The sequence below is a fragment of the Cyanistes caeruleus genome, chromosome 3 (assembly GCF_971803275.1).
Source record: "Cyanistes caeruleus chromosome 3, bCyaCae1.hap1.1, whole genome shotgun sequence".
In the NCBI taxonomy this organism is placed as follows: domain Eukaryota; kingdom Metazoa; phylum Chordata; class Aves; order Passeriformes; family Paridae; genus Cyanistes; species Cyanistes caeruleus.
This window is the reverse complement of record NC_141703.1, coordinates 6374174-6386927: the sequence shown is the minus strand read 5'-3', so window position 1 is coordinate 6386927 and position 12754 is coordinate 6374174. Positions and strand designations below refer to the sequence as shown.

Genomic DNA, 12754 nt, shown 5'->3' with positions numbered 1-12754 from the left:
TTATAGTCATTCCATAATAATCATTACTGTGAATTAATACTGCCTCAGGGAGCACATGAGCTATGAGGAACTTCTCTGTGCTCCTCAGATTATAGGAACAGACTTCCCTGCAATACAGACTTCCCTGCAATACATGGAGGTGTTTGGTTACCTGAGCTGCAGCCTTTGCCCTTTGTTATGGCATAGAAATGGCACCCAAAATTAATGTTAGGACTGATACAAAGATATGGAACCTGTTAATTCCCTATACCTTGTGTAATTTTTTTCTTTAATTGTACTCCAAAATCAGATTACTAGCCGAAGACTTTTTTTTTTTTGTGCCTCATATGTGCATAGGAAATCCTTTCCATTAATCTCTCCTTCCTGTGTGTGAGCACAAAGCTAACAGAGCACCCTGTCCCCAGCTTTCACACAGCAGCAGCACGCACGTAGGCAGGTAATGCTGTGCTGAGCCTGGGGTACTGCTAGGATGTGATTTCCTGTCGTTTTTGAAACATCCCTAAGTCCCCATCAAGACGTACCTCATGCAATATTTGTTTAGATCAGGGAATGCAGAATTGCCCTGACTTGCATGAGAGGCTGGGAACTGCTCCCACATAGCTGAGACAGGGGGAGGACCTTGTCAAGGTACAAAGCAGCTTTGCACAGGTGACCTGTTTGGATTTCAACCAATTTCAGACCTTTTTTTTTTTATTTTTGTACTATATAAGGTATAAAGGAAAGAGCAGATCAAAGAACGCGAGGCCCAGATCTGAAAATGGACATCCATTCACTCTAGGGAAAAAAAGCCTTACATTTTCCTTACATTTTCCTTCTGTACAGACTACCTGGAACACTTCCCAAACAGTAATTTATGGGTTTTAAGAGTGTTCACAACTCAGGATTTTTAACAGTGAAAACCACCTAAGATTGTTGGCAATTTGCCTGTCTTTATGTTTGCTGTTTTTCGTCTGATGATCCATGATTCTATGAATTAAAAAGGGGATGTTATTGAGCATGGGGGAGAACATAAAACATCCAAATAAATACAGTGTTACTTTTGAAAAGAAAAAGTATGGAAAAAAATTCCATGTTTATTGTTACAGAATTTGATTGGGCTTTTCCCCCTAAAAAGAGGATTTTAAATTTCACTTTGTTCAGTTGTTTTGAATTTGAATATAAAATATATTTTGAGAAAATTATTCCACGATGAAATGTCTTGTTTTATAATTGAATATGATTTATATGATTATTGTATATGATGAAGTACATTGTTATAAAATAAAAAGCATTTACTGAGCATCTGATATTTTAGTTCTTTTTGAAATTATTGTGTTTATAATTTCTCAATTGTGCGAGATTAAAACATACTCATTAAACATTTATTTTTCAAAGAGCTATAAATATTTTTTACCTCTCATACTGAATAGTCTCTATGATAGATTCTAGTGATTTATATCAAAAGGAAAACTGACCCTTAATGATATGTTGGTATCTGATGTAATCTGTTATCAAAAATTGTTTGGACTGGAATATAGCCTCTTAAAATATCATATATATTTTGGAAGAGATAAATTATTTAACTAAATAATAGAACTACATAAATTATCTTTCCATCTTATCACATTTTTATGTTAAGAGTGAAGTTTTCCTATCAAAGTAAGAAATTATTTTTTCTCTATATATTCTAATAGTCTCTTAATACTCTACTGATTTGATGGAGATTGAAATAAAGCTGTAATTCTGAAAAGTTATTAGTCCATTTGCAGTGCTTTAAAAAAATGGAAGAATAATTATAGATTTTTATTGGGAGGTTAAAGTATATTTTATGTTTTGCAGTTTTCTCAGTCACTATTTCATTGTCAGTTTGCATGGGTTCAGTTTGAGTTTTACAAGCTACTAAGGAATCAAGGAATATAGCTGAAATTACCATTTCTTGAGGTTTCATTCTGAAATATTTTAAATCATGAACTCGTCTTTTATCAAGGTCCTGACAAAATATAAAAGTCAAGGTTTTGAGGCAAAATTCTAAAAAATACTTTCAGACATTCAGGATTTTCTCTTGTTGGCTGGAAGAAAATGTTACATGCTTGAAAATTATTTTGCAATTGTAGTTCAGACACCTTTTCCTAACAGATTAACAATTAATCCTTTTTCAGAAGTATATTATGATCCATTTCTGCAAGCACTTAAACCAATACCACAAATAATTTCAGACTCTGGGCTTGAAATACTTCTGGAAAAGATTTAATGGTTGTGTCTGACCTGCAAGCATAAATTGAAGTTGCCAAATCCAGGATCAAATATTTCTGTGATTGCAAATTGAATTCAGGTTCCACAGAGTTCATTAAAAGTAGGGTTTCAGGTTGATATTCGGTTCAGTTAGTGCTATTAAAAAAAAAAAGAAAAAAAAGGCAGTTTTAGGAAAAAGGTGGAGGGTATGTTGGTTCCATATTTTCATTTTTAGGAAGCCTATACATAAGATAAAATACTACAAAGGAGTAGAAAAGTCACTTCTTACAAAACCATCCTCTTATAGAAATTCTTGAAATTCTTTTTAGGCATCTGTTCTCCACGGGGTTTGTTGTATGGTCTTTTTCTGTGATTTTGCTATTTTCAATACAAATTGTTTTGCATCTTTTGAGTGAGGAGATTCTTTTATTCCCCTGATCTCATTCAGGTTTTCAGGCTGGGAACTTTGGGATGCAATTTTTGACTTTTTTACCAAAAAAATTCTGCCAGTTCCGAGGCTTTGAGTCTTGTGAACATTTTTCACAGAGAAGGTGTAGGAGCAGATCTGGAGTATCTCCTAACTAGTTCTTGAGTTCTCAGCAAAGCTCTACTGCCTTCAACAGCAGCAGCATTGAAATCCCCCTGCTCTTTCAGTGCTTTCAGCCCAGGGCACAGAGCTCTTGCTCAGGGCAGCAGCACCCTGTGTTCCCAGCTGCAGGGCTCGGGATGGGAGCGGATGGGAGCCAGCCAGGGTGTCCCTGCTCCGGCCAGATTTGGTGTTCAGGACATTTGTATCCACAGTCTGCAAGTTTGCTATGAGTCTGACTTCTGCTTCACCTCAGAATATGTCTAGAATGACTTTCCTTTTTTTTTCCCCTTTTTAATTGGAAAATGGCTAAAAGTTCTCCCTGACCTTTTTATCTTGCCGGCAATGCCCCTGCCTTTCTATTAATAACAGGCTTTGGGGAGTGTTTCGTCTGTGCTGGCAGCAGAACTGCTATTTCTTACTCAGTTTGGTATCTACAATTACAGTACTTCTCTGAAGTGCAAAAGACATCTACAAAAATCAAACCCATTTCCCTGCTTAGCACCAGGCAGTTCACTGCTGCTTCCAGCTTACATTAGGTTTTCCATCTTTTCATTTCCATCTTTTCATTGGAATTCTGCAGCGATGGTCGGCAAACGCTTGCTGTCAGGTGAAGGAGCCTCAGTGAAGTGGCAGGAATAATGTACATCATTGGAGAGAACACTTGGCTGGGGTGTTTACTGATGTCTTGGTTAAGACATTCAGCTCCTTACAGTGCCCTGCATTTCCAAAATATCTGTATAGAGAGAGCTCACCCTTGAAGGCAGTGCTGGTGGGAAGCTGGAGGAGGAAGGCTCTTCATTTCCTAGGCCCTAATTTCTTCCTTTTGGATGGACTGTACTGCTGAGGCTGATTTCCTGTACCAGCTCTCCTTGTGCTCTGCAAGGCTCTCAAGAGGTCACTTGATGTCCTGGAGTGTCCCAAAGACAAATAAGTGTTAATGGGGTGGCTTAAAATGCAAGAAGCTGTTGTTGGTGCATCAGGGAGCATCTGCAGTTCTGGGGTACTCTCTGAGAGGATCAGTGATATTCTCACTGTGCTCTCTTGATTCAGGTTTAGAAAAACTGCCGCTGGTCACAACTGGTTGCATTTCTTGCCAGGCCCACCACTGAATGACCTTCTTGCATGGAAAGTTTTAGGCTGTCAAAACATTACAAGCCCATTTCTTTCATCCAGTTTCTCTCTCTCTCTCTTCCCAGAGGATCTTTCTTTCCAGTTCACCCATGGGGGAACCCATCTATTCATTCATGAACAAAACTTGCACCATGTCCTGTCATTGTGGGGTTATTTTGATCGTGTAGGTCCACAGTGGCTTTTATGGGAACAGAGAGTTTCTGAACAGCCCTCATAGGGGGAACCCAATGTATTTGTTCTTATCCCACCCCCAGACAGTCCTGTGATGGGAGCAAAGGTGCATTTACAGGTCCCCAAGATCCCAGGTCCTCCTGCCCAGCACTTCACTCAGGGGACTCTGTCCATCCTTGGGTTCTCCCCCAGCCTCAGAGCAACCCCTTTCCCCAAACCATGCAGAGAGTGGACTTCTACTTCCACCCCAGAGCTGGTCCCATCTCCAGCACCACTGCAGCATCCCCAGCCTTTAATGCCATGTGGGAGAGGCTGGAGCCCACTGCCCTCCCACCTGCTGCTGCTGGCAGACAGGCAAACCCCACGAGGGAAGAGTTAGGGATGCAGTCGCTGCAATAAGCAGTGAATTGACTGTGAACCTGCTCTGACTGAGCCATCTGCCTGCTGATAATCTGCACAGAGACTTTGTTTTCTTTGGGTTTGTGTTTTCCACCAGCCTCTTGTTTTCTTCCATGAATTCTATATTACCTCTTGTGTTTTACCTTTCCTAGCAAAACTGTTTCTCCTCATGACACACAGCTCTCCCCCAGGGCCGGTTATGTAAGGCATTGCTGCTTGGTGTTTGTACAACCCTACATCTTGATCCCCTGTAGAGAGCACATTGTGTATCCTACTGGCAGCAAACAAAAGCAGTTTCCTATATAAAATACACAAGTCTTGCCTCTGTGCTTGCATGTTTAGGCAAACACCCTCCTGCGTTTTGGGACACAAAGGAAGAACGCGATCGGTACCTGCTGTCCTGGTGAAGTGTGGCTCCAAATGGAAAAAAAAAAAAGAAAAAAAGAAATAAATCCTCCTAATAAGGAAAGGCTGCTCTTCTCTAGTCTATGTTGTATATATAGCTTTCACACTTCACATTCTCATACCATTTTAAATGCAAACAACTCTTCCAGCCAGCAGTGTCACAGTTGTTTCAAGGACAAACACATTTGTTTTGTCTTTAAATGAATGTATTCATCCTGAGTGGCAGTGGAGGGGCTACCTCTTTCTCAGGAGGCTCCTTGAGTTTCAGCTAGTGAGACAGAGTAACACTTCCATTAAAATGGAAAGAGCCAGGCAAAAATTTCACCTCCCAACCCCCCAGTTCTAACTGATCCGAGTGTTTGATACACTCCTGTTGTTGTGGGTAAGGTGTAGGTGTCCTTGCAGTGGAAAACAAAATTATAAATACCTGCTTTCCTCATTATTTCTTCCTTTCTGTGCCTGGGTGATTTGTGTCTTCCCTTCTCCTGCCTCCAGCCTTCCCCTAGACACAAGCTATATTTTATGTAGCTGCATTGCACTTTGGTCATACAGATGGACTAAGCCCCATCAACTAAGCCAGAACCGCAGCTGTTCTCACTCTGACTCTTGGGGTGGGCTGGGTTGTGTTTCTGAGGGCAAGAGGTGTGTTTATGCTGCAATATGCAGTGTGCTCAATGCTGGTGACTACCTGCATGTCAGCCAGGGTGGCCACAGTGTCTTGGAGCAGCTTGGCTGCATCCCCTTGGGATGAGCATCCCTGGGAGCCCTTGGGCTGCCCAAGCACAGAGTGCATCAGCTTCTGCCTAGACCAGCCTAATCTGATAAAGGCCACTTGTAGGATATCCTGCTGCTTTCTTCAGTTTTCCAGGGCCAGAAGAAGAAGAATAAAGGGGTTTCTGAGCCCAGATGGAACAGATGTCAGGGATGTGAGGCTTTCTGGGTGATGTGGCAGTACATGCTCAGTGTCGAGGTCAAGGGAAGGCCTGGCTTTGAGGCTGGAGCAGTGGTTTGCCCTGGGGGAAGGAAAAAAGGAGTGGTCCTGCCTGCTTGGATAGAGGTTTGTTGTCTCTTAAACAGGGGATTTCTAAGTGAACAGAAGCTGGGTTGTACAGAGGTGAAGGAGTGTGGTAAAGCTCTGAACATGTGGGGAAGGCCAAGGCTGGCAAGGATATGTGCAAAGGAAATAATTAATCCTTAATGAACATGTGAGTGGGAGGCTTGAGGGGATGGCTGAGGAGGGATGGAGCAATACCAGAGAGGGAGAGGTTGGGAATTCAATGAAATAGAAAAAGAGTTGCACAGAGTAAAACACAAAACAAATGAAACAATACAAAACAAAACAAAACTTTCTCTTGCCATTACTGCAGATTGCTCCATTTTTTTCCTACCCTGTCAAACTAAAACACTCCCTGTAACAGCCTCCAGCTCCTCGCCTACCTTCCAGTTTCTATCCTACAGCAATGTTTCCCAAACTGCAAGGTGCACCCCCTCCAGGGGAGGAAGGGGGAGCAGAGCCCAGAGAGAGAATGAGAGATGCAAGAAGCCTGTGAGTACATGATTCATTCATTTTGCAACCTCATTCAGGCTCCCTCTCTCTGAAATCAAGGCCCTCATAGGAAAAATTCCAAACCATTCATTTTCATTCTCTATCTAAAACCAAACACATAACAAAACAAAGCAAAAAAAAAAACCAACCAAAAACCAACCAACCAACAACAACAACAAATTACATATATATATATATATTTATATGTATTTTTTTTTATGCAGGCAGTTAGAAGCCCTTCTGGCCAGCCCAGTTCCTACAGGTGCTGAAAGGTGTCACAGCACCTGTGCTGTACTGGGGATCACCTGAGTGCCTCTGAGCCACACAGCCATGCTGGTGGTGTGGCTTCTTTAGCAGGCACCTGTCAGCAAAGCACTGTCCTCTCCCATCTGCAGTCACTCTCCTGAAGGTGATTTTGGCTCTCCTGGTCACCCCAAAGTTGGGGTTTTTCTTCATGTTTAAATCACAATCCCCTCTCCATCTCATGTGACAAGATTAGATCAACAACCTTTACTCCTTCATTTTTCTACCTTCATGTTATAAACCTGTTAAAAATGTCTTACATGTTTCATTGTGTTGGGAGTATGGGATTGTTAAATTTCTACTATCCTGCACTGCTTGAGAAACTGGAATTTTGAATACATCAAAGGTATCAGACTCAGTTACTGTCAGGAGCAAGATCTGTGTCCTTTTTCACCAGCACTCAGTGCTTACAGACATGGAGTGAAGTGTGGCTTACATTTCTCCCACTTGTCTCCCATATTTTTGGAGTGTCAGATCTGATAGACCCTTCAGTCGTTCTGCTTTTCCACTTATTTTCCTCTTTAAATTCAGTGCAATCCTGGCATTGAGACATTCAGTGGGCTTGGTGGGAGCACAGCACATCTGAAACGTTCTCTCCGTTCAGCGCCCGCTTCCATCTGCCTCTGCTGAAAGGAAAACGTCCCTCCACATGTTCTCCACCTCCATGGAGCCACGAGAAGGGGTGGCACTGAATGCTGCTCCCTCCTGCCCTGGCTGCAGCAATGCTCAGGGGGAGCAGGGACCTGCAGAGCCGCAGCTCGTGGCAGGCGGCTGCTGCTGCTCTGCAGCGCGCTCCAGGGCAGGCTGTGCTGCTTCACACAACCAAAATCTGCCTGAAGGAGGAAAAAACCCATAACTTTGCATAAGTGCTACTGGGAACAAACCCAGAATTGGAAACCAACCAGCTCTGTTCCATTGCAGATTTTCTTTTTTTTTTTTTAAATATATAAATTTTCTGCAGAACTGCGTGTGATCTCCCACCTGCTAATCACATATTTCTTACATGGGTGGAAGGCAGATTTCAGTTCTATCAGCATTAATCTGGAGCAACTGTATTGATTATTTTACAGGGAAGGTTGATTTAGGTTTGTTTTCTTTCTTGCCGTGCATCTCAAATGTCATCTTAAATGGAAATTTCTTTGTATATTTAGGATATTTTTTCAGTACTTCCAAGAGAATTCTGGGGATTTTTTATCTCCTCTTCCACTCAGATTCTATTTGCTTTACTAGTAATAATCAGTCTGTAAATTCTCTAAAAGGTGATTTTGTCTTTTTTCTTCTTTTTTTTCCCCCAAGATGTGAGACAGAGGTAAAGTTTTGGTCTGGAACATCACTTGTAGCTGATCCAGTGGCTACCCACATTCAAACACCAGGATTGAATGGGAGATGAGACTCCTCCATGGTCATGGAAAGCTTGGATGTGGATCAGGCTTCTAGATCCACCTATAATAAGGTTTATTTGCTGCATTTTCCCAAAATACTGCCCTTGACAAGTGAGACAGAAGTAGAACTTCACAGCACAGGCTCCCTCACCTGCTGTTAGCACCAGTTACTGCCAGCTGGGCACCTCCCAGTTACACTCAGGTGTCTGAGACATCCTTTTCCCACCCATCCTGCTTCTCTGTGTCTCTGAGAATGGGCAGCAGCAGCAGCTCCAGAGCCCTGGAGTGACCATGGTGATTTTGTGGAAGCTGAATGTCAGGTTTTCTTTCCCAGGCACTGGCAACTTGGCCAGAGATCACAGTGGATTAAAAGCAAAGGACTTTTTTCTCCTGCCCCCATCCTTAACAATCAGCAAGAGACACACACACTGCTTTCTCACCTCTGGTATTGCATAGTTCCTTAGAGTTTCTAGTAATTACTGATTTCCTCTGCCAGTAGTGGCAGATGGGAGGCTGTGGATCCAGTGATGGACTGTGGGAGTGTTTCACTGATATCGTGGGAGAATAATTGCTTTCCCTAAGTTATGGTCGTTATTGTAAATTTTTTTCTATTTTTTCTTTCAGATATTCACTAAAGAGCAGCCAATGGGAGGAAAAGACAGAACAGAAGGCATATGGTATTTTCCTGCAGTTTCAAGTGTATCTTAAACAATTTGTGTGGCTGTAGGAAGCCCCATGGGCCACAGGTTGCCTGTTTTTAAAAAGGGCATCATAACACTTAACAAGACCAAATCACCATGAGCAGCTTGGGTGGGAAGCACTTTAAGGCTGTGCAATGGACAGCTGCAACATTTGCCTCAGAAAGAGGCCATATGTTGTCCTCTCTGCTCTGCACTATGCAGCTCTGGCCATGGAGAATAATTACAAGTGAAGACCTTTTCTTCTGATTTTGACTGGCTCAGGATCAGTCCTTGTGTCTTGAATGGCCTCATGAGGCAGTCCAGCTTGTGTGACTCTACAAGCAAGGGATGCTCTGAAGGACTGGGACTTCTGAGGCATCAGCAGCACAACAAGAAAGCAAAAATAAATGTAGAATAAAATGCCAGGGGAAATCCCTCTCTTCTCACCTGCCTGCAGAGGTGGTGTTGCTGCCACTGCTGCTGGAGGAGGAGAAGTGAGGGCTGAGGGTGGTCAGCACTGGGCTCTGGTGTGGGTGGGCTGCAGGAGCAGAAGTGACTGGGACTGGCTGGGCAAAGGGAGTGAGCAGACACTGCCCTGGGGGATTTGTCCAGCCAGAAAGGTTAAACTCCCACCTCACAAACCTGGATATTTGTGCTGGCTAAACAATATGGCTCCCTTATAGGCTTTCCAGTAAAACATAGAAAAAAATCCATCTCTATTATTAGCTGCATAAATACAAATTCAAATTTCTGGGCTTAATTGGGGCAGTACTACTAACCTCAGGCATTCTGCTACCCAGAGATAAACTTAGAATCACAAACCCCACTAAATTAATCCTCTTGATTTCCAATTTTTAAAACATACCTAGGCCATATTTTCTTGGTTTTCTTTGTCTGAAAGCTAAATACTCCAACGTTGCAGAAGGGAGGTATGCAGGAAGATATTCTCCAGTCTCTGGGGCTGTGAGACCTCCCTAGAAGCTGTAAGGCTTGTGTTAAACCTGAGAGGTGGCAGGATCTCTTTCATGTGACATCCAGATGGAAGGGAAAGTGGTTGCCAGGGTGACACTGAAAATAGAGCTGGGGCTGATCCCTTCCCTTTGCAGGAGCAGTTCTCCAGGATGGTTCCAGTGGGAGAGGAAGGGTGCATGCAGTGGGAATTCATGTGCTGCTGGTGCACTCTTGTGCACTGGTGGCATCATGGGGGAGACCTCAAACATGTAAGAGAATGCTTTTTTGGGGTTTTGATTCTAAATGCAGAAGCCTGAATTTTGGATTTGGAAAGTAAATTAAAGAAAAGCTTTTGTCCTTCCCTCATCCAGCACCTACTTGGATCCCAGGCACCTACATGGTCTTTGAGTATCTGAAATATTTGGGTTCAAATGTGGAAATGTGTTCCAGACTCCAAATCTGCAGAAATATTTGGTTAATCATGTGCAATCATATGGAATTTTGTTCCCTTTAAAAAAAAAAAATCCTATAAAGGTTTTCTTTGGAATCATTCTCTTGGGCAGCTGTATTACCAAGCCCTTTTACATTTTGAATTATTTTAAAATGAAGGGTTTTGCCTTGGGCTGTTTATGGTTTGTTTGTTTGTTTGGGTTTTTAGTGAAAAATTTTGAGGTATATTTTCCTTTTAAAAGTTATTTGTCTGCTCCTTGGCTATTAACTCAGCATTTGTTGAAATTCCTTAGGAAAGGGGCTGCCCTGCCTCCGAGGTGATTTACACTGAGAAGAATGTTAAAGAACTACAGATGACTGTCAGTAACATACCTGTGTAACATTAAAATCAGGTTAATTGCTTACATTTCACTGGAAGTTATGGATGGCTGCAGAGCTCGGTGCTTCAGCAGATTCTGGTACAGCAGGGGGTGGTTATTGATAGTTAAATTGCAGTAGAAGTTGTCTGTGTTCAGATGGGACCTCTTTGAGGGAGGACAGAACATTTCTCAAAGCTTCATATTTTCTCAGAGGGACTTTTCTAGCAGAACATGCCTGCTGTTCAAAGGAAATATTCCCCATACGAGCAAATGAATGAAGAAGTTAGCTTTACAATAGACACCCTATTAAACTTTAAGGGGGCTGAAGTGAAGGAGTCCAGCTACATGTGTTTTTGGAAAGCTAATAAAAACCAGAAAATTATCTGTGGTGCTCTGCAAGGCAGCATGTGCACAGGAGGCTGTTGCAAAACTGCAGAAGGAAAGAGGACAGAGGCACAGAAAAAAAATAACTAGGGAGTGTGATGCAGCAAAAATTCAAGGTAGTGAATCTTTGCGGATTTAATTGACAAATTTAAATGCCAACATGTTTTACTGTCTCTCTCTCTCTCTCCCACTCATATCTTCAAATTTCAAGTGAGATTTCAAGTGGCAAGTAGGGATTCTGCCCTCTCCCATGAGCAAAGCAGGGGATGTGAGTACAATGTAGTGCATGGAAAGGACATCGACAGCTCTCAGTGCGAGTGCTGAAGCAGCACAGGGGAGCTCTCCTGCCACAGCCCATGGCTGGTGCCCCGTTTGGTCTCTGCCCTGGGGGAGGCAGGCAGCGGGGTTGAGAAGAGAATTTGTTTTTTTGGGGTCCCCTTTCCATTTGTCCCACAGAATCAGCCATCTCCAGGCTCCTGGTGGGTGCTGAGAGGAAGAGGAGCATGATTCCAGCTGGAGCTGGGGGTGCTCTTGTGGTGCATCCTCACAGCTCTCCTGTCTGCTCATGTGTGCGTGGAGAAGGGTGTTTTTCCTGGCCTGATCTGTCAGCACGGGTGATATTCCTATAATAAACACTCATGCTAGTTACACAAGACATGTTGACTAGTTTATTGTACTGTAATTGCTGCTCTTGCAGGACACCCACCCACCCTGACTGTGAGCAGAGGCTCCAGGCTTTTCTCAAAAACATCAGATTTTATAGGAAGTTCTAGAACCTGATTTTTACAGTATTTTCTAGCACAGTCTAAAAGAGAGTATTGCAGATTTCCCTTTCCTGCCCCACATTCAGCCAGACTATTTAGGAACTGCAGAAAACAGCAAAGGAGCCCATGAATACAAAATTGAAAGTTGCAATCAGGCAGAGGAGCCAGCTCTCCTAATGAGGCTTCATTTAACCAATGACAATGTGCTGAGAAAACCAGAGGAAATAGGTCAGATAAAAAATCTGGTACTACAAACGCCTGGTGTAGTTTCCCCCCACTAAAATGGATGTCCTTCTGAAAGTGCTGGATAAGGAATCATCCCCTGAAGTCCTGCAGCTAATTTGCAAGACATGGATGAACAGACGGGAGTGCTGGGACTGGAGACCAGTAATGTGACACATCCAGAGTAAGATGGAGTCACACACAAGATTTTAATGAGGAAACACTTGGTTTGGCTCAGTAATTAGTGGGGTCGTTTCAGTACTCAAAAGCCAGTTAAGCCCTCCTTAATGGCACAATTTCACAACTCCCTTAAACCAGGAATTAGCCAGGGTTCCTGTCAGAAGATGCTTTCCAGTCCCAGCTGTGTTCTTTGCCTATTGCCATCTCCTTTCTCAAGCACATGTTGTGCCATGAACTGGAGCAGGGCACTGGACAGGTTTAAAAGGAAGTGTCTGTATGAGTTAGTTTTGACTTTTTCTACTTCTCCAAATCACTTTGGTGCAAAGGTTTGTGCCAGCTCAAGCAAAAGGAGGGTGTGGGTGAAGGAAGAGGTGCTGAGGGCTGATGGTTCCTTCATTAGTGGTAGTGCTTGTCTGTGTAGTCTGGAAGGAGCTGTGAATTTGCGACCTCTTGGTTGGACAGGGCTCTGAGCAACCTGATCTTGTTGAAGTTGTCCCTGCTCATTGCAGGGGCTGGGACTAGATGACCTTTTAATGTCCTTTCCAATCCGAATCATTCTACGATTCTGTGATTAAGGACTGTGATGTACAGACACTGCTGTTCACCTTTCAATACCTAATCCTGGCA

The 12754-nt window shown here is 43.0% G+C and overlaps 1 long non-coding RNA gene across 1 annotated transcript; it reads right to left on the bottom strand.

Moving 5' to 3' along the window:
* Window positions 1-525: 525 nt before the first annotated feature.
* Window positions 526-5414, bottom strand: LOC147653908 (uncharacterized). The gene is made up of 2 exons (XR_015284047.1): window positions 5334-5414; window positions 526-3707 (listed from the first exon to the last, which is right to left on the bottom strand). It is a non-coding gene; the product is annotated as an uncharacterized LOC147653908 (long non-coding RNA).
* Window positions 5415-12754: the final 7340 nt, after the last annotated feature.